At 51.8% G+C, this 26,212-nt stretch overlaps 1 pseudogene; it reads right to left on the minus strand.

The window, feature by feature from the left end:
• The window catches only part of LOC147119007 (uncharacterized), a 75,184-nt pseudogene extending 54,229 nt beyond the window's left edge, over positions 1–20,955 (minus strand).
• Between the last annotated feature and the right edge of the window lie 5,257 nt (positions 20,956–26,212).

Consider the following 26,212-nt stretch of genomic DNA (forward strand, 5'->3'; position numbering starts at 1 on the left):
CCGACTGCCTTTCCCGTCCCGCCGTCTGTGCGAATCACCTCGCGGTCGACTACGCACAACTAGCAGCGGCCCAGCTCATGGACCCAGACCTCCTCTCGGCGGCTACCAGCCTGCCAGGGCTACGCCTAGCCAAGGTCGCGCACGGGCCCGAAGCCACGGCAGTCACGTGCGACGTCTCACTCGGCCAACCCAGGCCGGTCGTCCCTGAGACCTGGCGCCGCCACGTCTTCGACGCGCTCCACGGGCTCTCTCACCCGGGTTCCCGCGCATCCGTCAAACTCCTCTCCAAGCGCTTCGTCTGGCGTGGCCTCAGCAGAGATGTTCGGACTTGGGCCATCTCCTGCCTCGCCTGCCAACGGGCTAAGGTACAGCTGCACACCAAAGCACCCCTGGGAGACTTCGAGGTACCCAGCCGCCGCTTCGACCACGTACACGTCGACATCGTCGGTCCCCTGCCGCCATCGCAAGGCCAAACTTATCTCCTCACGATGGTCGACCGCTACACACGCTGGCCTGAGGCAGTGCCGCTGACCTCCACCACCACAGCCGACATCGCCAGGGCGTTCGTTAACACCTGGGTTGTGAGGTTCGGCGTACCGGCCGACATAACCTCCGACAGAGGCGCCCAGTTCACCTCCGAACTCTGGACGGCCACAGCACGCAACCTCGGGGTGACGCTCCACCGCACCACGGCGTACCACCCGCAGGCCAACGGACTTTGTGAACGCTTCCACAGGTCACTCAAGGCCTCACTCCGCGCCGGCCTGCAGGACAGTACCTGGACTGACCGCGTACCGTGGGTGCTACTCGGCCTACGCACCACGGTCAAGGAAGACCTCCAGTCCTCGGCAGTGGAGTTAGTCTACGGACAACCGCTGCGCGTCCCAGGCGAATTCCTTCCGGAGCCTACCAAGCCTTGGTTGGCCGAACAGCAGCGGCTCGACTCTTTCTCTTCCGCTCAGCAGTTCGCCCCACTTCCGGTTAACCGACACGGCGAACTCGCACCTCACGTCCCGCCAAATTTACAGCAGGCGCGCTTCGTCTTCGTGCGACACGACACGCACCGCGGGCCCCTGCGACCCCCGTACGATGGTCCGTACGAGGTACTACAAACCGGGGACAAGGTCTTCAAGCTGCGACTCGGCGACAGGGTCGAGACAGTCTCCATTGACCGGCTCAAACCAGCACACACAGAACCAGGGGAACAGGTCCCCGTGGCCCAGCCTCCAACTAGAGGCCGTCCCCCCGGCAAGCCAGCACAGCCGGCGGCGAACCGCCCGACCCAACCAACCAGACCGGCGACCACTCAGAGCCGCTGCGGCAGAACCATTAGACCACCGTCACGACTCGTCCACTCCTCCCAAGCGGATTCTGGGGGGAGCTCTGTGGCGACACGCCACCACTGGACATAATCCGCTCACGGCGGCACAGACAGTCTAAGCAGAAGCCCCCAGCCGGGGGCCCTTTCCTCCAGCAACTTGTTTCCCGCAGGGACAGGCTGCCGGGAGCACTTCCTGTCTGGGAAGTATTTAAGTGGATGCGCGGGCTTTTCTAGTTCCTGTTTTTCATGTGGTTGGAATAAAGCAGTTGTGTGTTCAATAGCTCTGGTCTCGGCTCCCACGTTTGCCGCAGTATCTCAACACATCTACACTATCCAATCAAACACTCCCACGGCAGGTACAGCACATGTTAGATGTAGAATAAAGCTCAAAGCTCCCTCTACACTGTCCCATCAAACAGTCCCAGGGAAGGTACAGGACGGGTTAGATACAGAGTAAAGCTCCCTCGACAATGTCCCATCAAACACTCCCAGGGCACGTACAGCACGGGTGAGATACAGAATGAAGCTCAAAGCTCCCTCTACACTGTCCCATCAAACACTCCCAGGGCAGGTACAGCACGGGTTAGACACAGAGTAAAGCTCCCTCTACACTGTCCCATCAAACACTCCCAGGGCAGGTACTGCACGGGTTAGATATAGAGTAAAGCTCTCTCTGCACTGTCCCATCAAACACTCCCAGGGCAGGTACAGCACGGGTTAGATACAGAGTAAAGCTCCCTCTACACTGTCCCATCAAACACTCCCAGGGCAGGTAAAGCACGTGCTGGATACAGAAAAAAACTCAAAGCTCCCTCTACACTGTCCCATCAAATACTTCCAGGGCAGGTGCTGCACGGATTAGATACAGAGTAAAGCTCCCTCTACCCTGTCCCATCAAACACTCCCAGGGCAGGTACAGCTCGGGTTAGATACAGAATAAAGCTCCCTCTATACTGTCCCATCAAACACTCCCCGGGCAGGTACAGCATGGGTTAGTTACAGAGTAAAGCTCCCTCTACACTGCCCCAACAAACACTCCCAGGGCAGGTAAAGCACGGGTTAGATGCAGAATAAAGCTCAAAGCTCCCTTTACACTGTGCCATCTAACACGCCCAGGGCAGGTACAGCCCGGGTTAGATACAGCGTAAAGCTCCCTCTGCACTGTCCCATCAAAACTCCCAGGGCAGGTGCAGCATGGGTTAGATACAGAGTAAAGCTTCCTCTACACTGTCCCATCAAACACTGCCAGGGCAGGTACAGCACGGGTTAGATACAGACTAAATCTCCCTCTACACTGTCCCATCAAACACTCCCAGGGCAGGTACAGCACGGGTTAGATACAGTGTAAAGCTGCCTCTAAACTGTCCCATCAAACACTCCCAGGGCAGGTACAGCACGGGTTAGATACAGAGTAAAGCTCCCGCTACATTGTCCAAGTAAACACTCCCAGAGCAGTAACAGGACGAGTGAGATACAGAATAACGCTCCCTCTGCACTGTCCCATCAAACACTCCCCGGGCAGGTACAGCACGGGTTAGAAACAGAGTAAAGCTCCCTCGACACTGTCCCATAAAACACTCCCACGACAGGTACAGCACGGTCTGGATACAGAATAAAGCTCAAAGCTCCCTCTACACTGTCCCATCAAACACTTCCAGGGCAGGGACAGCACGGGTTAGATAAAATGTAAAGCTCCATCTACACTATCCCATCAGACACTCCCACAGCAGGTACACCACAGGTTAGATGCAGAATAAAGCTCAATGCTCCCTCTACACTGTCCCATCAAACCATCCCAGGACAAGTACAGCAAGGGTTAGATGCAGGGTAAAGCTCCCTCGACAATGTCCCATCAAACACACCCAGGGCAGGTACAGCACGGGTTAGATACAGAGTAAAGCTCCCCCTACACTGTCCAAGTAAACACTCCCAGGGCAGTAATAGCACGAGTGAGATACAGAATAACGCTCCCTTGACACTGTCCCATCAAACACTCCCAGGGCAGGTACAGCACGGGTTAGATACAGAGTAAAGCTCCCTCTACACTGTCCCATCAAACACTCCCACAGCAGGTACAGCACGGGCTGGATACAGAATAAAGCTCAATGCTCCCTCTCCACTGTCCCATCAAACACTACCAGCGCAGGTACAGCACGGGTTAGATACAGAGTAAAGCTCCCTCGACACTGGCCCATCAAACACTCCCAGGGCAGGTACAGCTTTGGTTAGATACAGAGTTAAGCTTCCTCTACCCTGTCCCATCAAACACTCCCAAGGCAGGTACAGCTCGTGTTAGATACTGAGTAAAGCTCCCTCTACACTGTCCCATGAAACACTCCCAGGGCAGGTGCAGCCCGGGTTAGATACAGGGTAAAGCTCCCTAGACACTGCCCCATCAAACACTCCCAGGGCAGGTACCGCACGGGTTAGATGCAGAATAAAGCTCAAAGCTCCCTCTACACTGTGCCATCTAACACTCCCAGGACAGGTACAGCACGGGTTAGGTACAGAGTAAAGCTACCTCTACACTTTCCCATTCAAACACTGCCAGGGCAGGCACAGCACGGGTTAGTTGCAGAGTAAAGCTCCCTCGACAATGTCCGATCAAACACTCCCAGGGCACGTACAGCACGGGTTAGATACAGAATGAAGCTCAAAGCTCCCTCTACACTGTGCCATCTAACACTCCCAGGGCAGGTACAGCGCGGGTTAGGTACAGAGTATAGCTCCCTCTACACTGTCCCATCAAACACTCCCAGGGCAGGTACAGCACGGGTTAGACACAGAGTAAAGCTCCCCCTACACTGTCCAAGTAAACACTCCCAGGGCAGTAACAGCACGAGTGAGATACAGAATAACGCTCCCTCGACACTGTCCCATCAAACAATCCCAGGGCAGGTACAGCATGGGTTAGATACAGAGTAAAGCTCCCTCTACACTGTCCCATCAAACACTCCCACGGCAGGTACAGCACGGGCTGGATACAGAATAAAGCTCAAAGCTCCCTCTACACTGTCCCATCAAACACTTCCAGGGCAGGTACAGCACGGGTTAGATAAAGAGTAAAGCTCCATCTACACTATCCCATCAAACACTCCCACGGCATGTGCAGCACAGGTTAGACATAGAATAAAGCTCAATGCTCCCTCTACACTGTCCCATCAAACCATCCGAGGACAGGTACAGCACGGGTTAGATCCAGCGTAATGCTCCCTCTACACTGTCCCATCAAACACTCCCAGGCCAGGTACAGCACGGGTTAGATACTGAGTAAAGCTCCCTCGACAATGTCCCATCAAACACTCCCAGGGCACGTACAGCACGCGTTCGATACAGAATGACGCTCAAAGCTCCCTCTACACTGTGCCATCTAACAATCCCAGGGCAGGTACAGCACGGGTTAGGTACAGAGTAAAGCTCCCTCTAAATTGTCCCATCAAACACTCCCAGGGCAGGTACAGCACGGGTTAGACACAGAGTAAAGCTCCCTCTTCACTGTCCCATCAAACACTCCCACGGCAGGTACAGCACAGGTTAGATACAGACTAAAGCTCCCTCTACACTGTGCCATCTAACACTCCCAGGCAGGTACAGTATGGGTTAGATACAGAGTAAAGCTCCCTCTACACTGTCCCATCAAACACTCCTCGGACAGGTACAGCACGGGTTAGATACAGAATAAAGCTGCCTCTACACTGTCGGATCAAACACTCCCAGGGCAGGTGCAGCACGGGTTAGATACAGAGTAAAGCTCCCTCGAAACTGTCCCATCAAAAACTCCGATAGCAGGTACAGCACGGTTTAAATACAGAATGAAGCTCAATGCTCCCACAACACTGTGCCATCTAACACTCCCAGGGCAGCTACAGCTTGGGTTAGATACAGAATAAAGCTCCCTCTACACTGTCCCATCAAACACTCCCAGGGCAGGTACAGGAAAGGTTAGATACAGAGTAATGCTCCCTCTACACTGTCCCATCAAACACTCCCAGGGCAGGTGCAGCACGGGTTAGATACAGAGTAAAGCTCGCTCTACCCTATCCCATCAAACGCTCCCGACGCAGGTACAGCCCGGGTTAGATACAGAATAAAGCTCAAAGCCCCCTCTACACTGCCCCATCAAACAGTTTCAGGGCAGGTACAGCACGGGTTAGATACAGAGTAAAGCTCCCTCTACACTGTCCCATCAAACACTCCCAGGGCATGTACAGCACGGGTTAGATACAAAATAAAGCTAAAATCTCCCTCTACACTGTGCCATCTAACACTCCGAGGGCAGGTACAGTACGGGTTAGATACAGAGTAAAGCTCCCTCTACACTGTGCCATCTAACACTCCCAGGGCAGGTACAGCAGGGGTAAGCTACAGAGTAAAGCTCCCTCTACACAGTCCCATCAAAAACTCCCAGGGCAGGTACAGCCCGGGTTAGATACAGGGTAAAGCTCCCTCTACACTGCCCCATCAAACATTCCCAGGGCAGGTACAGCACGGGTTAGATACAGAGTAAAGCTCAAAGCTCCCTCTACACTGTGCCATCTAACACTCCCAGGGCAGGTACAGCACGGGTTAGATACAGACTAAAGCTCCCTCTACACTGTCCCATCAAACACTCCCAGGGTAGTTACAGTACGGGTTAGATACAGAGGAAAGCTCCCTCTTCACTATCCCAGCAAACACTCCTAGGACAGGTACAGCACGGGTTAGACACAGAGTAAAGCTCCCTCTACACTGTCCAAGTAAACACTCCGAGGGCAGGTACAGCATGGGCTGGATACAGAATAAAGCTCAAAGCTCCCTCTACACTGTCCCATTAAACACTTCCAGGGCAGCTGCAGCACGGGTTAGATATAGAGTAAAGCTCCCTCTACACTGTCCCATCAAACACTTCCAGGGCAGGTACAGCACGGGTTAGAGAAAGAGTAAAGCTCCATCTGCACTATCCCATCAAACACTCCCAGGGCAGGTACAGCATGGGTTAGATGCAGAATAAAGCTCCCTTGACTCTGTCCCATCAAACACTCCCACGGCAGGTACAGCACGGGTTAGATGCAGAATAAAGCTCAAAGCTCCCTCTGCACTGTCGCATCAAACACTCCCAGGGCAGGTACAGCACGGGTTAGATACAGAGTAAAGCTCCCTCTACACTGTGCCATCTAACACTCCCAGGGCAGGTACAGCACGGGTTAGAGAAAGAGTAAAGCTCCATCTACACTATCCCATCAAACACTCCCAGGGCAGGTACAGCATGGGTTAGATGCAGAATAAAGCTCCCTTGACTCTGTCCCATCAAACACTCCCACGGCAGGTACAGCACGGGTTAGATGCAGAATAAAGCTCAAAGCTCCCTCTGCACTGTCGCATCAAACACTCCCAGGGCAGGTACAGCACGGGTTAGATACAGAGTAAAGCTCCCTCTACACTGTGCCATCTAACACTCCCAGGGCATGTACAGCAGAGGTTAGCTTCAGTGTAAAGCTCCCTCTACACATTCCCATCAAACACTTCCAGGGCAGGTACAGCATGGGTTAGGTACAGAGTAAAGCTCAAAGCTCCCTCTAAACTGTCCCATCAAACACTCCCAGGGCAGGTACAGCATGGGTTAGATGCAGAATAAAGCTCAAATCTCCCTCTACACTGTGCCATCTAACACTCCCAGGGCAGGTACAGCACGGGTTAGATACAGAGTAAGGCTCCCTCTGCACTTTCCCATCAAACACTCCCAGGGCAGGAACAGCACGGGTTAGATACAGACTAAAGCTCCCTCTGCACTGTCCGATCAAACACTCCCAGGTCAGGTACAGCATGGCTTAGATACAGAGTAAATCTCCCTCTCCACTGTCCCATCAAACACTCCCAGGGCAGGTGCAGCATGGGCTAGATACAGAGTAAAGCTCCCTCTACACTGCCCCATCAAACACTCCCAGGGCAGGTATAGCCCGGGTTAGATACAGGATAAAGCTCAAAGCTCCCTCTACCCTGTTTCATCAGACACTTCCAGGGCAAGTAAAGCACAGATTAGATACAGAATAAAGCTCCCTCGACACTGTCCCATCAAAAACTCCCAGAGCAGTAACAGCACGGGTTAGATTCAGAATAAAGCTCAAAGCTCCGCCTACACTGTGCCATCTAACACTCCCCGGGCAGGTACAGCACGGGCTATATACAGCGTAAAGCTCCCTCTACACTGTGCCATCTAACACTCCCTGGGCAGGTACAGCCCGGGTTAGATACAGAATAAAGCTCACAGCACCCTCCACACTGTCCCATCAAACACTCCCAGGGCAGGTACAGCACGGGTTAGGTTCAGAGTAAAGCTCCCTCTACACTGTCCCATCAAACACTCCCAGGGCAGCTACAGCCCGGGTTAGATACAGAATAAAGCTCAAAGCTCCATCCAAACTGTCCCATCAAACGCTCGCAGGGCAGGTACAGCACGGATTAGATACAGAATAAAACTCAAAGCTCCCTCTACACTGTGCCATCTGAGACTCCCAGGGCAGGTACAGCACGGGTTAGATACAAAGTAAATCTCCCTCTACACTGTCCCATCAAACACTTCCAGGGCAGGTATAGCACGGATTAGATACAGAGTAAAGCTCCCTCTACACTGTCCCATCAAACACTCCCACAGCAGGTACAGCACGGGCTGGATACAGAATAAAGCTCAAAGCTCCCTCTCCACTGTCCCATCAAACACTACCAGTGCAGGTACAGCACGGGTTAGATACAGAGTAAAGCTCCCTCGACACTGGCCCATCAAACACTCCCAGGGCAGGTACAGCTTTGGTTAGATACAGAGTTAAGCTTCCTCTACCCTGTCCCATCAAACACTCCCAAGGTAGGTACAGCTCGTGTTAGATACTGAGTAAAGCTCCCTCTACACTGTCCCATGAAACACTCCCAGGGCAGGTGCAGCCCGGGTTAGATACAGGGTAAAGCTCCCTAGACACTGCCCCATCAAACACTCCCAGGGCAGGTACCGCACGGGTTAGATGCAGAATAAAGCTCAAAGCTCCCTCTACACTGTGCCATCTAACACTCCCAGGACAGGTACAGCACGGGTTAGGTACAGAGTAAAGCTACCTCTACACTTTCCCATTCAAACACTGCCAGGGCAGGCACAGCACGGGTTAGTTGCAGAGTAAAGCTCCCTCGACAATGTCCGATCAAACACTCCCAGGGCACGTACAGCACGGGTTAGATACAGAATGAAGCTCAAAGCTCCCTCTACACTGTGCCATCTAACACTCCCAGGGCAGGTACAGCGCGGGTTAGGTACAGAGTATAGCTCCCTCTACACTGTCCCATCAAACACTCCCAGGGCAGGTACAGCACGGGTTAGACACAGAGTAAAGCTCCCCCTACACTGTCCAAGTAAACACTCCCAGGGCAGTAACAGCACGAGTGAGATACAGAATAACGCTCCCTCGACACTGTCCCATCAAACAATCCCAGGGCAGGTACAGCATGGGTTAGATACAGAGTAAAGCTCCCTCTACACTGTCCCATCAAACACTCCCACGGCAGGTACAGCACGGGCTGGATACAGAATAAAGCTCAAAGCTCCCTCTACACTGTCCCATCAAACACTTCCAGGGCAGGTACAGCACGGGTTAGATAAAGAGTAAAGCTCCATCTACACTATCCCATCAAACACTCCCACGGCATGTGCAGCACAGGTTAGACATAGAATAAAGCTCAATGCTCCCTCTACACTGTCCCATCAAACCATCCGAGGACAGGTACAGCACGGGTTAGATCCAGCGTAATGCTCCCTCTACACTGTCCCATCAAACACTCCCAGGCCAGGTACAGCACGGGTTAGATACTGAGTAAAGCTCCCTCGACAATGTCCCATCAAACACTCCCAGGGCACGTACAGCACGCGTTCGATACAGAATGACGCTCAAAGCTCCCTCTACACTGTGCCATCTAACAATCCCAGGGCAGGTACAGCACGGGTTAGGTACAGAGTAAAGCTCCCTCTAAATTGTCCCATCAAACACTCCCAGGGCAGGTACAGCACGGGTTAGACACAGAGTAAAGCTCCCTCTTCACTGTCCCATCAAACACTCCCACGGCAGGTACAGCACAGGTTAGATACAGACTAAAGCTCCCTCTACACTGTGCCATCTAACACTCCCAGGCAGGTACAGTATGGGTTAGATACAGAGTAAAGCTCCCTCTACACTGTCCCATCAAACACTCCTCGGACAGGTACAGCACGGGTTAGATACAGAATAAAGCTGCCTCTACACTGTCGGATCAAACACTCCCAGGGCAGGTGCAGCACGGGTTAGATACAGAGTAAAGCTCCCTCGAAACTGTCCCATCAAAAACTCCGATAGCAGGTACAGCACGGTTTAAATACAGAATGAAGCTCAATGCTCCCACAACACTGTGCCATCTAACACTCCCAGGGCAGCTACAGCTTGGGTTAGATACAGAATAAAGCTCCCTCTACACTGTCCCATCAAACACTCCCAGGGCAGGTACAGGAAAGGTTAGATACAGAGTAATGCTCCCTCTACACTGTCCCATCAAACACTCCCAGGGCAGGTGCAGCACGGGTTAGATACAGAGTAAAGCTCCCTCTACCCTATCCCATCAAACGCTCCCGACGCAGGTACAGCCCGGGTTAGATACAGAATAAAGCTCAAAGCCCCCTCTACACTGCCCCATCAAACAGTTTCAGGGCAGGTGCAGCACGGGTTAGATACAGAGTAAAGCTCCCTCTACACTGTCCCATCAAACACTCCCAGGGCATGTACAGCACGGGTTAGATACAAAATAAAGCTCAAATCTCCCTCTACACTGTGCCATCTAACACTCCGAGGGCAGGTACAGTACGGGTTAGATACAGAGTAAAGCTCCCTCTACACTGTGCCATCTAACACTCCCAGGGCAGGTACAGCAGGGGTAAGCTACAGAGTAAAGCTCCCTCTACACAGTCCCATCAAAAACTCCCAGGGCAGGTACAGCCCGGGTTAGATACAGGGTAAAGCTCCCTCTACACTGCCCCATCAAACATTCCCAGGGCAGGTACAGCACGGGTTAGATACAGAGTAAAGCTCAAAGCTCCCTCTACACTGTGCCATCTAACACTCCCAGGGCAGGTACAGCACGGGTTAGATACAGACTAAAGCTCCCTCTACACTGTCCCATCAAACACTCCCAGGGTAGTTACAGTACGGGTTAGATACAGAGGAAAGCTCCCTCTTCACTATCCCATCAAACACTCCTAGGACAGGTACAGCACGGGTTAGACACAGAGTAAAGCTCCCTCTACACTGTCCAAGTAAACACTCCGAGGGCAGGTACAGCATGGGCTGGATACAGAATAAAGCTCAAAGCTCCCTCTACACTGTCCCATCAAACACTTCCAGGGCAGCTACAGCACGGGTTAGATATAGAGTAAAGCTCCCTCTACACTGTCCCATCAAACACTTCCAGGGCAGGTACAGCACGGGTTAGAGAAAGAGTAAAGCTCCCTCTACACTATCCCATCAAACACTCCCAGGGCAGGTACAGCATGGGTTAGATGCAGAATAAAGCTCCCTTGACTCTGTCCCATCAAACACTCCCACGGCAGGTACAGCACGGGTTAGATGCAGAATAAAGCTCAAAGCTCCCTCTGCACTGTCGCATCAAACACTCCCAGGGCAGGTACAGCACGGGTTAGATACAGAGTAAAGCTCCCTCTACACTGTGCCATCTAACACTCCCAGGGCATGTACAGCAGAGGTTAGCTTCAGTGTAAAGCTCCCTCTACACATTCCCATCAAACACTTCCAGGGCAGGTACAGCATGGGTTAGGTACAGAGTAAAGCTCAAAGCTCCCTCTAAACTGTCCCATCAAACACTCCCAGGGCAGGTACAGCATGGGTTAGATACAGAATAAAGCTCAAATCTCCCTCTACACTGTGCCATCTAACACTCCCAGGGCAGGTACAGCATGGGTTAGATACAGAGTAAGGCTCCCTCTGCACTTTCCCATCAAACACTCCCAGGTCAGGTACAGCATGGCTTAGATACAGAGTAAATCTCCCTCTCCACTGTCCCATCAAACACTCCCAGGGCAGGTGCAGCATGGGCTAGATACAGAGTAAAGCTCCCTCTACACTGCCCCATCAAACACTCCCAGGGCAGGTATAGCCCGGGTTAGATACAGGATAAAGCTCAAAGCTCCCTCTACCCTGTTTCATCAGACACTTCCAGGGCAGGTAAAGCACAGATTAGATACAGAATAAAGCTCCCTCGACACTGTCCCATCAAAAACTCCCAGAGCAGGAACAGCACGGGTTAGATTCAGAATAAAGCTCAAAGCTCCGCCTACACTGTGCCATCTAACACTCCCCGGGCAGGTACAGCACGGCTATATACAGCGTAAAGCTCCCTCTACACTGTGCCATCTAACACTCCCTGGGCAGGTACAGCCCGGGTTAGATACAGAATAAAGCTCACAGCACCCTCCACACTGTCCCATCAAACACTCCCACAGCAGGTACAGCACGGGTTAGATACAGAATAAAGCTCAAATCTCCCTCTACACTGTGCCATCTAACACTCCCAGGGCAGGTACAGCACGGGTTAGGTTCAGAGTAAAGCCCCCTCTACACTGTCCCATCAAACACTCCCAGGGCAGCTACAGCACGGGTTAGATACAGAATAAAGCTCAAAGCTCCATCCAAACTGTCCCATCAAACGCTCGCAGGGCAGGTACAGCACGGATTAGATACAGAATAAAGCTCAAAGCTCCCTCTACACTGTGCCATCTGAGACTCCCAGGGCAGGTACAGCACGGGTTAGATACAAAGTAAATCTCCCTCTACACTGTCCCACCAAACACTTCCAGGGCAGGTATAGCACGGATTAGATACAGAGTAAAGCTCCCTCTACACTGTCCCATCAAACACTCCCACGGCAGGTACAGCACGGGTTAGAAAAAGAGTAAAGCTCCATCTACACTGTACCATCAAACACTCCCGCAGCAGGTACAGTATCGGTTAGTGTGGTAAACCACTGTTATACCTGTCAGTATGTGTATGTGTATTCCACTAGGTACAGGTCTGGACATGCCTCGGCTGACTCCTCCTACTATTCCAGGTATATAAGTGACTACCTCCCAGTCCCTTAGTATTCTGGACGGGTCGACCACTCGAGACTAGACCTTCATTCTTTAGTTAATAAAAGCCTGGTTGTTACTCGCTTAACCTCAGTCTTTTGAGTAATTGATGGCGCATCAATTTTATTAACTAAATTTTTTATAATGGAGAAGATCCTCACACCAGCATGCCTGGACCTGGACAGTCGGGAAGCGGACGCTTCCACCAAGTTTGCTCACTGGCTCATGTGCTTCGAGGCATTCCTGACTGCCTCCACTGCGGTTGTAACGGATGCGAACAAACTGTCTGTCCTGATCTCCAAGGTGAACCACCGAGTGTACTCAGTCATCAGGGATGCGACCTCGTACACAGCCGCCCTCCAGCTCCTCAAGACCCAGTACACGCGCCCTGTGAACGAAGTTTACGCCAGGCACCTCCTGGGGAGTCACAAGCAACAACCTGGGGAATCGACTGAGGAATACCTCCAAGCACTGTCCGTGCTTGGCCGGGCCTGTGGGTGTAAGGTGGTAACGCCCACTAAGTACACGGAGGAACTGATCCGGGATGCCTTCGTAGCGGGCCACAGGTCCAACTACACCCGACAGCGACTGCTGGAGCAGAGTGACCTCGCCCTCGACAAAGCCTCCGAAATCGCACTAACGCTGGACGCAGCCTACCGGGGCATGGATGCCTACTCCTCTGCACCGTGGACGCCACGGGGAACGACAACCTGGGACACGGTAGGACAGCCCCATAGCACCGTGCCACCCCAGCCACAGCCCAACAACGGCCCAACCACCGCAGCAGTGTCCCAAAGCCAGACAGCAGTATCCCAAGGCCAGAAATGCTACTTCTGTGGCCAGGCCAAACACCTAAGAGCGCGCTGCCCGGCGAAGAATGCGACCTGTTCGGGCTGCGGGAAAAAGGGACACTACGCTAGCGTCGGCAAGGCCAAAGCCACCCCGAACGCCAGCAGCGCCGCGTGTGGGCCGTGCGAGCCGCCATCTTGGGCCCCCAACAGCGCCGCGTGTGGGCCGTGCGGGCCGCCATCTTGGGCCTCCCCAGCCATGTGCGAACCACCGCAGCAGCAGCCATCTTGGACGACTCCAGCCACATGGGAATCATGGACGCCGCCATCTTGGACACCAGCCGGGACGCAGCAGGCCGCCAACCCCCCCCCCATCTGATACCCGCAGCGACACACCGACCCCTACACTGGCCTCTGTTACGCTGGACCAAACGAGACCCCACCAACTAGCTCGGTCCAAAATGGACGTTAAGGTAAACGACCATGCAATAAACTGCCTTTTTGACTCCGGGAGCACAGAGAGCTTCATCCACCCGACACGGTGCGGCGTTGCTCTCTCCCAGTCCTGCCTGCGCACCAGTGGATTTCTATGGCCGCCGAGTCTCAGTCAGCGGACATTGGCGGCTACTGCGTGGTGACACTAGTAGTAGACGGGACTGTGTTCAATAATTTTAAACTCCTGGTCCTGCCCCAACTTTGCGCTGCCGTTCTACTGGGGTTGGATTTCCAGTGCCACCTCAAAAGCGTTACGATGGCGTACGGTGGCCCCCTCCCCCCACTCACAGTCTGCAGCCAGCAACCCCCAAATTGCCCGCCGCGCACCAGATGCAACCTCTCCACACTCAGAGTCCCACCCCCCCCACTGTTTGCTAACCTCACCCCCGACTGTAAGCCCATCGCCACAAAGAGCAGGCGATACAGTGCCGGGGACAGGGTTTTCATCAAAACCGAAGTGGAGCGGCTCCTGAAGGAGGGGATTATTGAGGGCAGCTCCAGCCCCTGGCGAGTCCAGGTTGTGGTCGTTAAGACCGGTGAGAAACAACGCCTGGTCATCGACTACAGCCAAACAATAAACCGCTATACCCTGCTGGACGCCTACCCACTCCCCCGCATAGCTGACATGGTCAACCAGATCGCGCAGTACCGCGTCTTTTCGACCATTGACCTGAAATCAGCGTACCACCAGCTCCCCATCTGCCCCGAAGACCGCCAGTATACTGCTTTTGAGGCAAACGGCCGCCTCTATCACTTCCTTAGGGTTCCCTTTGGCGTTACCAACGGGGTCTCCGTCTTCCAAAGGTCGATCAAAACGCGCTGCAGGCCACTTTCCCTTACCTAGACAATGTGACCATCTGCAGCCATGACTTGCAGGACCATGACGCAAACCTCGAGAAATTCCTCCACAGCGCCCAACTCCTGAACCTGACATATAACAAGGAGAAGTGCATATTCCGCACAGACCGCCTCGCCATCCTTGGCTGTGTTGTGGAACACGGGGTCATCGGTCCCGGCCCGGACCGGATGCGTCCCCTTATGGAACTCCCACTGCCCCACTGCCTAAAAGCTCTGAAGAGGTGCCTAGGGTTTTTTTCCTACTACGCCCAGTGGGTCCCCTACTATGCAGACAAAGCCCGTCCACTGATCAAATCCACCTCTTTTCCCCTGATGGCAGAGGCCCGCTCGGCCTTCCACCGTATCAAGGAGGACATTGCCAAAGCCACCATGCACGCAGTGGACGAATCCATCCCCTTCCAGGTGGAAAGCGATGCGTCCGACTTCGCTCTGGCCGCCACGCTTAATCAGGCGGGGAGACCTGTGGCATTCTTCTCACGAACCCTCCAGGGCCCGGAGACCAGGCACTCCACGGTCGAGAAGGAGGCCCAGGCTATTGTGGAGGCTATGCGTCATTGGAGGCACTACCTGGCCGGAAAATGATTTACCCTGCTCACTGACCAGCGTTCAGTTGCTTTTATGTTCAACAACAAGCAGAGGGGCAAAATCAAAAATGACAAGATCTTGTGGTGGAGAATCGAACTTTCCATCTACAATTACGAGATCTTGTACCGGCCTGGGAAGCTCAATGAACCCCCAGATGCCCTATCGCGTGGCACCTGTGCCAGCGCGCAGATCGATAGGCTGAGGGCCCTCCACAATGACCTCTGCCACCCGGGGGTCACCAGGTTCTTCCACTTCATCAAGGCCCGCAACCTGCCTTACTCCATTGAGGAGGTCAGGACCATGACCAAGAACTGCCAAGTCTGCGCTGAGTGCAAACTGCACTTTTATAGACCAGACAGAGCCCACCTGATAAAAGCCACTTGCCCTTTCGAACGCCTGAGCGTCGATTTTAAAGGGCCTCTCCCCTCCTCCGACCGCAATGTGTACTTCCTCAACATCATCGACGAGTACTCCCGTTTCCCATTCGCTATCCCCTGCCCGGACATGACCAGTGCCACGGTCATTAAATGTCTGAACAGCCTCTTCACCCTGTTCGGTTTCCCCAGCTATATCCATAGCGACTGGGGCTCATCGTTTATGAGCGACAAACTCCGCCAGTACCTGCTCGCTAGGGGTATAGCCACAAGCAGGACCACCAGTTACAACCCCCGGGGGAACGGACAGGTGGAAAGAGAGAATGCAACAGTTTGGAAGGCCACCCTACTAGCCTTTAAGTCTAGGGGCCTTCCGACCTCCCGCTGGCAGGAGGTGCTCCCCGATACGCTCCACTCAATTCGGTCACTGCTCTGCACTGCCACCAATGCCACCCCTCACGAGAAAATGTTTGTCTTCCCAAGGAAGTCCACATCGGGGACAGCGATACCACCATGGCTGACGTCCCCAGGGCCGGTACTACTGAGAAGACATGTGAGGACCAATAAAACGGACCCCCTGGTCGAGAGGTTCGACCTCCTCCACGCCAACCCCCAGTACGCTTACATTGCGTACCCGGATGGGCAGGAGGACACAGTCTCCATACGAGACCTCGCACCCTCAGGGACCGCTGTAACCCACTACCCATTACCACCCCCCACGACCCGATATCCAACCCCAGCAGCCGGCTCGCCTTGGACCGTCACCCACGAGGACTACACTCCAGTGCCCCAGCCTACACGGGACACGACGCCGGAAGCTCCACCACCCCTGCCATCACCACGTCGATCACAGCGGCAGACAAGACCTCTGGAGAGACTCCAATACACGAACTTTTAAAAACACTTCACCCCGCCGGACTCATTTTTAAACAAGGGGTGAATGTGGTAAACCACTGTTATACCTGTCTGTATATGTATGTGTATTCCCCTAGGTACAGGTCTGGACATGCCTCGGCTGACTCCTCCCACTATTCCAGGTATATAAGTGACTACCTCCCAGTCCCTTAGTATTCTGGACGGGTCGACCAGTCGAGACTAGACCTTCATTCTTTAGTTAATAAAAGCCTGGTTGTTACTCGCTTAACCTCAGTCTTTTGAGTAATTGATGGCGCATCAGTTAGATACAGAATAAAGCTCAAAGCTCCCTCTACACTGTCCCATCAAACACTTCCAGGGCAGGTACAGCACAGGTTAGCTACAGAGAAATGCTCCCTCTACACTGTCCCATCAAACACTCCCAGGGCAGGTACAGCATGGGTTAGTTACACAGAGTAAAGCTCCCTCTACTCTGTCCCATCAAAGACTCCCAGGGCAGGTACAGTACAGGTTAGATCCAGTCACTGACACCAATCTCCTCCTGCCTGATATAAACCAACCCCACAGTCACTGACACCAATCTCCTCCTGTCTGATATAAACCAATCCCACAGGGCCAGAAAGATTAAACTCAGCCCGTTACTTGGATAGGACTTGTCTCGAGAAAGGATTAATTAGCAATCTTGTTGTACGAGGCCCCTTGGGTCGGAGTGATCATAATATGATCGAATTCTTCATTAAGATGGAGAATGAAGTAGTTGACTCAGAGACCAGGGTCCTCAATTTAAATAAAGGAAACTACGATGGTCTGAGGAGCAAGTTGGGTAGGATTGATTGGGGAATGGCACTCAAAGGGTTGACGGTGGATAGGCAATGGCAAACATTCAAAGACCGAATGGATGAGCTACAGAATTTGTTCATCCCAGTTTGGCATAAAAATAAAACAAAAAAGGTGTCTCAACCGTGGCTAACAAGGGAAATTAGGGATAGCATAAGATCCAAGGAGAGGACATATAAATTGGCCAGAAAAAGCAATAATCCTGAGGATTGGGAGTTGTTTAGCATTCAATACAGGAGGACAAAGGGATTAATTAAGAAAGGGAAAATAGAATATGAGAGTAAGCTTGCAGGGAACATAAAAACTGACTGTAAAAGCTTTTATATAGATATGTGAAGAGAAAAAGATTGGTGAAGTCAAGCGTAGGTCCCTTGCAATCAGAATCAGGGGAATTTATAATGGGGAACAAAGAAATGGCAGACCAACTAAATACATATTTTGGTTCAGTCTTCACAAAGGAGGACACAAATAACCTCCCAGAGATGCCGGGGAACATAGGGTCTGATAAAAGGGTGGAACTGAAAGAAATCAGTATTTGTAGGGAAATGGTGTTAGGAAAATTGATGGGACTGAAGGCCGATAAATCCCCAGGGCCTGATAATCTACATCCTAGGGTACTTATGGAAGTGGCCCTAGAAATAGTAGATGCATTGCTGGTCATCTTCCAGAACTCGATAGACTCTGGAACAGTACCCATGGATTGGAGGGTAGCTAATGTTACCCCACTATTCAAAAAAGGTGGTAGAGAAAAAGCCGGGAATTATAGACCGGTAAGCCTGACATCAGTAGTGGGGAAAATGCTAGAGTCCATTATAAAAGATGAAATAGCAGAGCACTTGGAAAGCAGTGACAGGATCGGACAAAGTCAACATGGATTTACAAAAGGTAAATCATGCTTGACTAATCTACTGGAATTTTTTGAGGATGTAACTGGTAAAATAGATAAGGGAGAACCAGTGGATGTGGTGTATTTGGACTTTCAGAAGGCTTTCGATAAGGTCCCGCATAAGAGATTAGCGTACAAAATTAAGGCACATGGGATTGGGGGCAAGGTATTGACTTGGATAGAGAACTGGTTGGCGGACAGAAAGCAAAGAGTTGGAATAAACGGCTCTTTTTCCGAGTGGCAGGCAGTGACTAGTGGGGTACCGCAAGGATCGGTCCTAGGACCCCAGCTGTTCACAATATATATTAATGATTTGGACGAGGGAATTGGATGTAATATCTCCAAATTTGCAGACGACACAAAGCTGGGTGGGAGGGTATGCTGTGAGGAGGATGTCGTGAAACTCCAGTACGATTTGGACTGGTTGGGTGATTGGGCAGAAACATGGCAAATGCACCATAATGTGGATAAATGTGAGGTTATCCACTTTGGTGGCAAAAACAGGATGGCAGATTATTATTTGAATGGCAATAGATTGGGAGAAGGGGAAGTGCAAAGAGACCTGGGTGTTATTGTGCACCAGTCGCTGAAGGTAAGCATGCAGGTGCAGCAGGCGGTTAAGGCGGCAAATGGTATGTTGGCCTTCGTAGCAAGAGGGTTCGAGTACAGGAACAAGGATGTCTTGCTGCAGTTGTACAGGGCCTTGGTGAGACCGCACCTTGAGTATTGTGTGCAGTTTTGGTCGCCTTACCTGAGGAAGGACGTTCTTGCCATGGAAGGAGTGCAGCGAAGATTCACCAGGCTGATACCTGGGATGGCAGGAATGACGTATGAGGAGAGATTGTGTCGATTGGGCTTATACTCACTGGAGTTTAGAAGATTGAGAGGGGATCTCATCGAAACCTATAAAATTCTGTCAGGCCTGGACAGACTAGATGCAGGAAGGATGTTTCTGATGGCCAGGGAGTCCAGAACCAGGGGTCATAGTGTGAGGATAAGGGGTAAGCCATTTAGGACTGAAATGAGGAGGAATTTCTTCACCCAGAGAGTGGTGAACCTGTGGAATTCTCTGCCACAGAGGGTGGTGGAGGCCAGTTCATTAATTATATTCAAGAAGGAGTTGGATATATTTCTTAAGGCTAAAGGGATCAAGGGATATGGGGAGAAGGCAGGGACAGGGTACTGAATTTGGATGATCAGCCACGATCTCATTGAATGGCGGAACAGGCTCGAAGGGCCGAATGGCCTACTCCTGCTCCTATCTTCTATGTTTCTATGTCTCCATTCCCATGCCGAGGAGATTGCTGTACCAGACGGGAGGGGCAACATTTGGGGACTCTTGATTCTCCACCAATTCCCATTCCCCTTGTTTCTGGTGGATAATGGAGGTGCCAGTGTGTAATGTGCTGTGCAAGTCAGTAAGAATTGTCAGCGAAGATTAATCAGCAGTTTTTAATTGGAAATGTTAATCAGTGGAACTTTTCAGACAATAAATTGTAGATTTTGTACCAAAGATCAATTTAGGGTTAAAATAAAATTTATAAGAAATTATTTGACAAAATTATGAAAGTCCTAAATTAAGGGGAAAGATCACAGACAGCGGTTCTTAAAGGAACACTGCAGCCCCAACAAGTCAATCAGCTACATATCCAGAATATTAATAACCCTATAACTGAGCTGGAGTTTAACATCAGCAGAAATAAACCTCAACTGTCAGGATGATTTCAGTCCTGGATGTGATGAACAGCAGCAATAACATCAGAATCTAACTTCTGCAGTCCCTTGTGAACTCGCTGGTGTGTCAGCAGGTTGGATGACCGAGTGAATCCCTTCCCACACTCAGAGCAGGTGAACGGTCTCTCCCCAGTGTGAACTCGCTGGTGTGTCAGCAGGTGGGATGAACTGGAGAATCCCTTCCCACACACATAGCAGATGAATGGCCTCTCCCCAGTGTGAACTCGCTGGTGTGTCAGCAGGGTGGATGAACAAGTGAATCCCTTCCCACACACAGAGCAGATGAATGGCCTCTCCCAAGTGTGAACTCGCTGGTGTGTCAGCAGGCTGAATGAGTAAGTGAATCCCTTCCCACACACAGAGCAGATGAATGGCCTCTCCCCAGTGTGAACTCGTTGGTGCCTCAGCAGGCTGGATGAGTGAGTGAATCCCTTCCCACACACAGAGCAGGTGAACGGCCTCTCCCCAGTGTGAACTCGCTGGTGTACAATGAGATTGGATGACTGAGTGAACCTTTTCCCACAGCGAGAGCAACTGAATGGTTTCTCGTCAGTGTGAACTCGCTGGTGTCGAATCAGTTCTTCAGAGCTTTTAAAGCAGTTCGCACAGTCGGAGCATTTAAAAGGTCTCTCGTCAGTGTGAACCCGCTGGTGTCTCAGCAGGTGGGATGAATTAGTGAATCCCTTCCCACACTCTGAGCAGGTGAATGGCCTCTCCCCAGTGTGACTGCGTCGATGAGTTTCCAGATCTGATGGGTATTTGAATCCCTTCCCACAGTCCCCACATTTCCACGGTTTCTCCGTGGTGCGGGTATCCTTGTGTCTCTCCAGGTTGGACGATCAGTTGAAGCCTCGTCCACACACAGAACACGTGTACGGTTTGTCCCCGCTGTGAACGGTGCGACGTTTTTTCAGGCTGTGTAACTGGTTAAAGCTCTTTCCACAGTCAGTGCACTGGAACACTCTCACTCGGCTGTGTGTGTGTCTCAGTGCTTTTCCAGTCACAGTGATGTTTGAAATCTTTTCCCACAGACAGAACAGACAAACATTTCTCCTTCCACATTCAAAGGCCGATGATATTCAGGTCCACATGAATGGAGTGACTCTGTCAGATCTTGATGTGATGTTTGGTTTGAGTTTCATGTCTGCAAATCCTCCCCTTCTGATACCCTGTAAAAGGAGTTTACAAAAGTCATCACTGTAAGTACAGGATAATAATTCAGAACAGACAATTCTAGTTTCTGTACAACGTTCCTTCACACGTGGAGATTCGAACCCTGGGACTGTAGACGGTGATCACTGAACACAAAACCCAGACTGTTAATCATTTTCAGCGACTGGACTTAGCATGTGTCCCACAGCATCTCTCTCACCTTCGATGTGTGAATAGAGCATCACGCCTGCAAACCTGGTTTTAAATTTAAATTCACTCACCAAATGTATTTAACAAAAGATGAACAAGTAAACATGTCCTAGCCCACTAATCCAGCTCTACATTCACAGGAGGAAGCCTGTTATCGAACTCCTCAAGTGGACAAAATAAAGAAAGATTCCAAATGTAAGTGTCCCTCGAATCCTTTGAAAAGGCCTTTCAAATCCTGACCGGTTCCTTCCTTATTCTAGAATTCCCCAACCTTGTGGGAGTCAATATTGGTCAAAAACTGCTAATTGGACATTTTTAACTGATTTTTCAGTTGTTTCAAGCTGACCAGGTCCTTCTCTCAGAGAATCTCCAAGGAGACGCTTTGATTTAAACACAGCTCTCCCCACTTTCATATCCAGGATTAGTTACCGGGAATTTGAATACCTGACCACTCAAATTTAAAAGGGCCCGTCAGTGATATACAGACTGAACCAATCACACAGCTGTGGCAGTTTGAATTATTCCTTTCTCCAGCCTGCAACCGATGAAACTTTTAACTCTGAGGCTGAAATTCCACTTCCGGGTGCCGGGTTCCAGTCCTGGGACTGTACATGGGGATTCTAACCCTGGGACTGTACATGGGGATTCTAACCCTGGGACTGTACATGGGGATTCTAACCCTGGGACTGTACATGGGGATTCTAACCCTGGGACTGTACATGGGGATTCTAACCCTGGGACTGTACATGGGGATTCTAACCCTGGGACTGTACATGGGGATTCTAACCCTGGGACTGTACATGGGGATTCCAACCGTGGGGCTGTACATGGGGATTCTAACCCTGGGACTGTACATGTGGATTCTAACCCTGGGACTGTACATGGGGATTCTAACCCTGACACTGTACATGGGGATTCTAACCCTGGGACTGCACATGGGGATTCTAACCCTGGGACTGTACATGGGGATTCTAACCCTGGGACTTCTAACCCTGGGACTGTACATGGGGATTCTAACCCTGGGACTGTACATGGCGATTCTAACCCTGGGACTGTACATGGGGATTCTAACCCTGGGACTGTACATGGGGATTCTAACCCTGGGACGGTACACGGGGATTCTAACCCTGGGACTGCACACGGGGATTCTAACCCTGGGACTGCACATGGGGATTCTAACCCTGGGACTGTACATGGGGATTCTAATCCTGGGACTGTACATGGGGATTGCAACCCTGGGACTGTACATGGGGATTCCAACCCTGGAACTGTACATGGGAATTCTAACACTGGGACTGTACATGGGGATTCTAACCCTGGGACTGTACATGGGGATTCTAACCCTGGGACTGCACATGGGGATTCTAACCCTGGGACTGCACGTGGGGATTCTAATCCTGGGACTGTACGTGGGGATTCTAATCCTGCGACTGTACATGGGGATTATAATCCTGGGGCTGTACATGGGGATTCCAACCCTGGGACTGTACATGGGGATTCTAACCCTGGGACTGTACATGGGGATTCTAACCCTGGGACTGTACATGGGGATTATAATCCTGGGGCTGTACATGGGGATTCCAACCCTGGGACTGTACATGGGGATTCTAACCCTGGGACTGTACATGGGGATTCTAACCCTGGGACTGTACATGGGGATTATAATCCTGGGGCTGTGCATGGGGATTCCAACCCTGGGACTGTACATGGGGATTCCAACCCTGGGACTGTACATGGGGATTCTAACCCTGGGACTGTACATGGGGATTTCAACCCTGAGACTGTAGATGTGTATTCCAACCCTGGGACTGCACATGGGGATTCTAACCCTGGGACTGCACATGGGGATTCTAACCCTGGGACTGCACATGGGGATTCTAACCCTGGGGCTGTACATTGGGATTATAATCCTGGGGCTGTCCATGGGGATTATAACCCTGGGACTGTACATGGGGATTCTAACCCTGGGACGCTACATGGGGATTCTAACCCTGGGACTGTAAATGGGGATTCTAACCCTGGGACTGTGCATGGGGATTCTAACCCTGGGACTGCACATGGGGATTCTAACCCTGGGACACTACATGGGGATTCTAACCCTGGGACTGTACATGGGGATTCCAACCCTGGGACTGTACATGGGGATTCTAACCCTGGGACTGTACATGGGGATTTCAACCCTGGGACTGTAGATGTGTATTCCAACCCTGGGACTGTACATGGGGATGCTAACCCTGGGACTGTACATGGGGATTCTAACCCTGGGACTGTACATGGGGATTCTAACCCTGGGACTGTACATGGGGATTATAATCCTGGGGCTGTACATGGGGATTCTAACCCTGGGACTGTACATGGGGATTCTAACCCTGGGACGCTACATGGGGATTCTAACCCTGGGACTGTACATGGGGATTCTAACCCTGGGACTGTACATGGGGATTCTAACCCTGGGACTGTACATGGGGATTCTAACCCTGGGACTGGACATGGGGATTCTAACCCTGGGACTGTACATGGGGATTCTAACCCTGGGACTGTACACGGGGATTCTAACCCTGGGACTGTACATTTGGATTCGAAACCTGGGACTGTACATGGGGTTTCTAACCCTGGGACTGTACATGGGGATTCTAACCCTGGGACTGTACATGGGGATTCTAACCCTGGGACTGTACATGGGGATTCTAACCCTGGGATTGTACATGGGGATTCTGACCCTGGGATTCTACATGGGGATTCTGACCCTGGGACGCAACATGGGGATTCCAACCCTGCGACTGTACATTGGGATTCTAACCCTGGGACTGTACACGGGGATTCTAACCCTGGGACTGTACACGGGGATTCTAACCCTGGGACTGTACACGGGGATTCTAACCCTGGGACGGTACACGGGGATTCTAACCCTGGGACTGTACACGGGGATTCTAACCTTGGGACTGCACATGGGGATTCTAACCCTGGGACTGTACATGCGGATTCCAACCCTGGGACTGTACATGGGGATTCCAACCCTGGAACTGTACATGGGGATTCTAACCCTGGGACTGTACATGGGGATTCCAACCCTGGGACTGCACATGGGGATTCCAACCCTGGGACTGCACATGGGGATTCTAACCCTGGGACTGCACATGGGGATTCTAACCCTGGGACTGCACATGGGGATTCTAACCCTGGGACTGTACATGGGGATTCTAACCCTGGGACTGTACATGTGGATTCTAACCCTGGGACTGTACATGGGGATTCTAATCCTGGGAATGTAGATGGGGATTCTAACCTTGGGCCTGTACATGGGGATTCTAACCCTGGGCCGGTACATGGGGATTCTAAAGCTGGCAGTGCACCTGGGGATTCTAACCCCGGGACTGTACATGGGGATTCTAACCCTGCGACTGTACAGGCAGATTCTAACCCTGGGACTGTACATGGGGATTCTAACCCCGGGACTGTACATGGGGATTCTAACCCTGGGACTGTACATGGGGATTCTAACCCTGGGACTGTACATGGGGATTCTAACCCTGGGACTGTACATGGGGATTCGAACCCTGGGACTGTACATGGGGATTCGAACCCTGGGACTGTACATGGGGATTCGAACCCTGGGACTGTACATGGGGATTCGAACCCTGGGAATGTACATGGGGATTCGAACCCTGGGACTGTACATGGGGATTGTAACCCCGGGATTGTCCATGGGGATTCTAACCCTGGGACTGCACATGGAGATTCTAACCCTGGGACTGTACATGCAGATTCCAACCCGGATACTGTACATGGGGATTCTAACCCCGGGACTGTACATGGGGATTCTAAGCCCGGGACTGTACATGGCGATTCTAACCCTGGGACTGTACATGGGGATTCTAACCCTGGGACTGGACATGGGGATTCTAACCCTGGGACGGTACACGGGGATTCTAACCCTGGGACTGTCCACGGGGATTCTAACCCTGGGACTGTACACGAAGATTCTAACCTTGGGACTGTACATGGGGATTCTAACCCTGGGACTGTACATGGGGATTCTAATCCTGGGACTGTACATGGGGATTGCAACCCTGGGACTTTACATGGGGATTCCAACCCTGGAACTGTACATGGGAATTCTAACACTGGGACTGTACATGGGGATTCTAACCCTGGGACTGTACATGGGGATTCTAACCCTGGGACTGCACATGGGGATTCTAACCCTGGGACTGCACGTGGGGATTCTAATCCTGGGACTGTACATGGGGATTCTAATCCTGCGACTGTACATGGGGATTATAATCCTGGGGCTGCACATGGGGATTCCAACCCTGGGACTGTACATGGGGATTCTAACCCTGGGACTGTACATGGGGATTCTAACCCTGGGACTGTACATGGGGATTCTAACCCTGGGACTGTACATGGGGATTATAATCCTGGGGCTGTACATGGGGATTCCAACCCTGGGACTGTACATGGGGATTCCAACCCTGGGACTGTACATGGGGATTCTAACCCTGGGACTGCACATGGGGATTCTAACCCTGGGACTGTACATGGGCATTCTAACCCTGGGGCTGTCCATGGGGATTATAACCCTGGGACTGTACATGGGGATTCTAACCCTGGGACTGTACATGGGGATTCTATCCCTGGGACTGTACATGGGGATTCTAACCCTGGGACTGTACATGGGGATTCTAACCCTGGGACTGTACATGGGGATTCTAACCCTGGGACTGTGCATGGGGATTCTAACCCTGGGACTGTACACGAAGATTCTAACCCTGGGACTGTACATGGGGATTCTAACCCTGGGACTGTACATGGGGATTCTAACCCTGGGACTGTACATGGGGATTCTAACCCTGGGACTATACATGGGGATTCTAACCCTGGGACGCTACATGGGGATTCTAACCCTGGGACTGTACATGGGGATTTCAACCCTGGGACTGTAGATGTGTATTCCAACCCTGGGACTGT

The sequence above is a fragment of the Somniosus microcephalus genome, chromosome 4 (genome assembly GCF_052327205.1).
Source record: "Somniosus microcephalus isolate GS21.2 chromosome 4, FLI_Smic_1.0, whole genome shotgun sequence".
NCBI classification, from domain to species: Eukaryota; Metazoa; Chordata; class Chondrichthyes; order Squaliformes; family Somniosidae; genus Somniosus; species Somniosus microcephalus.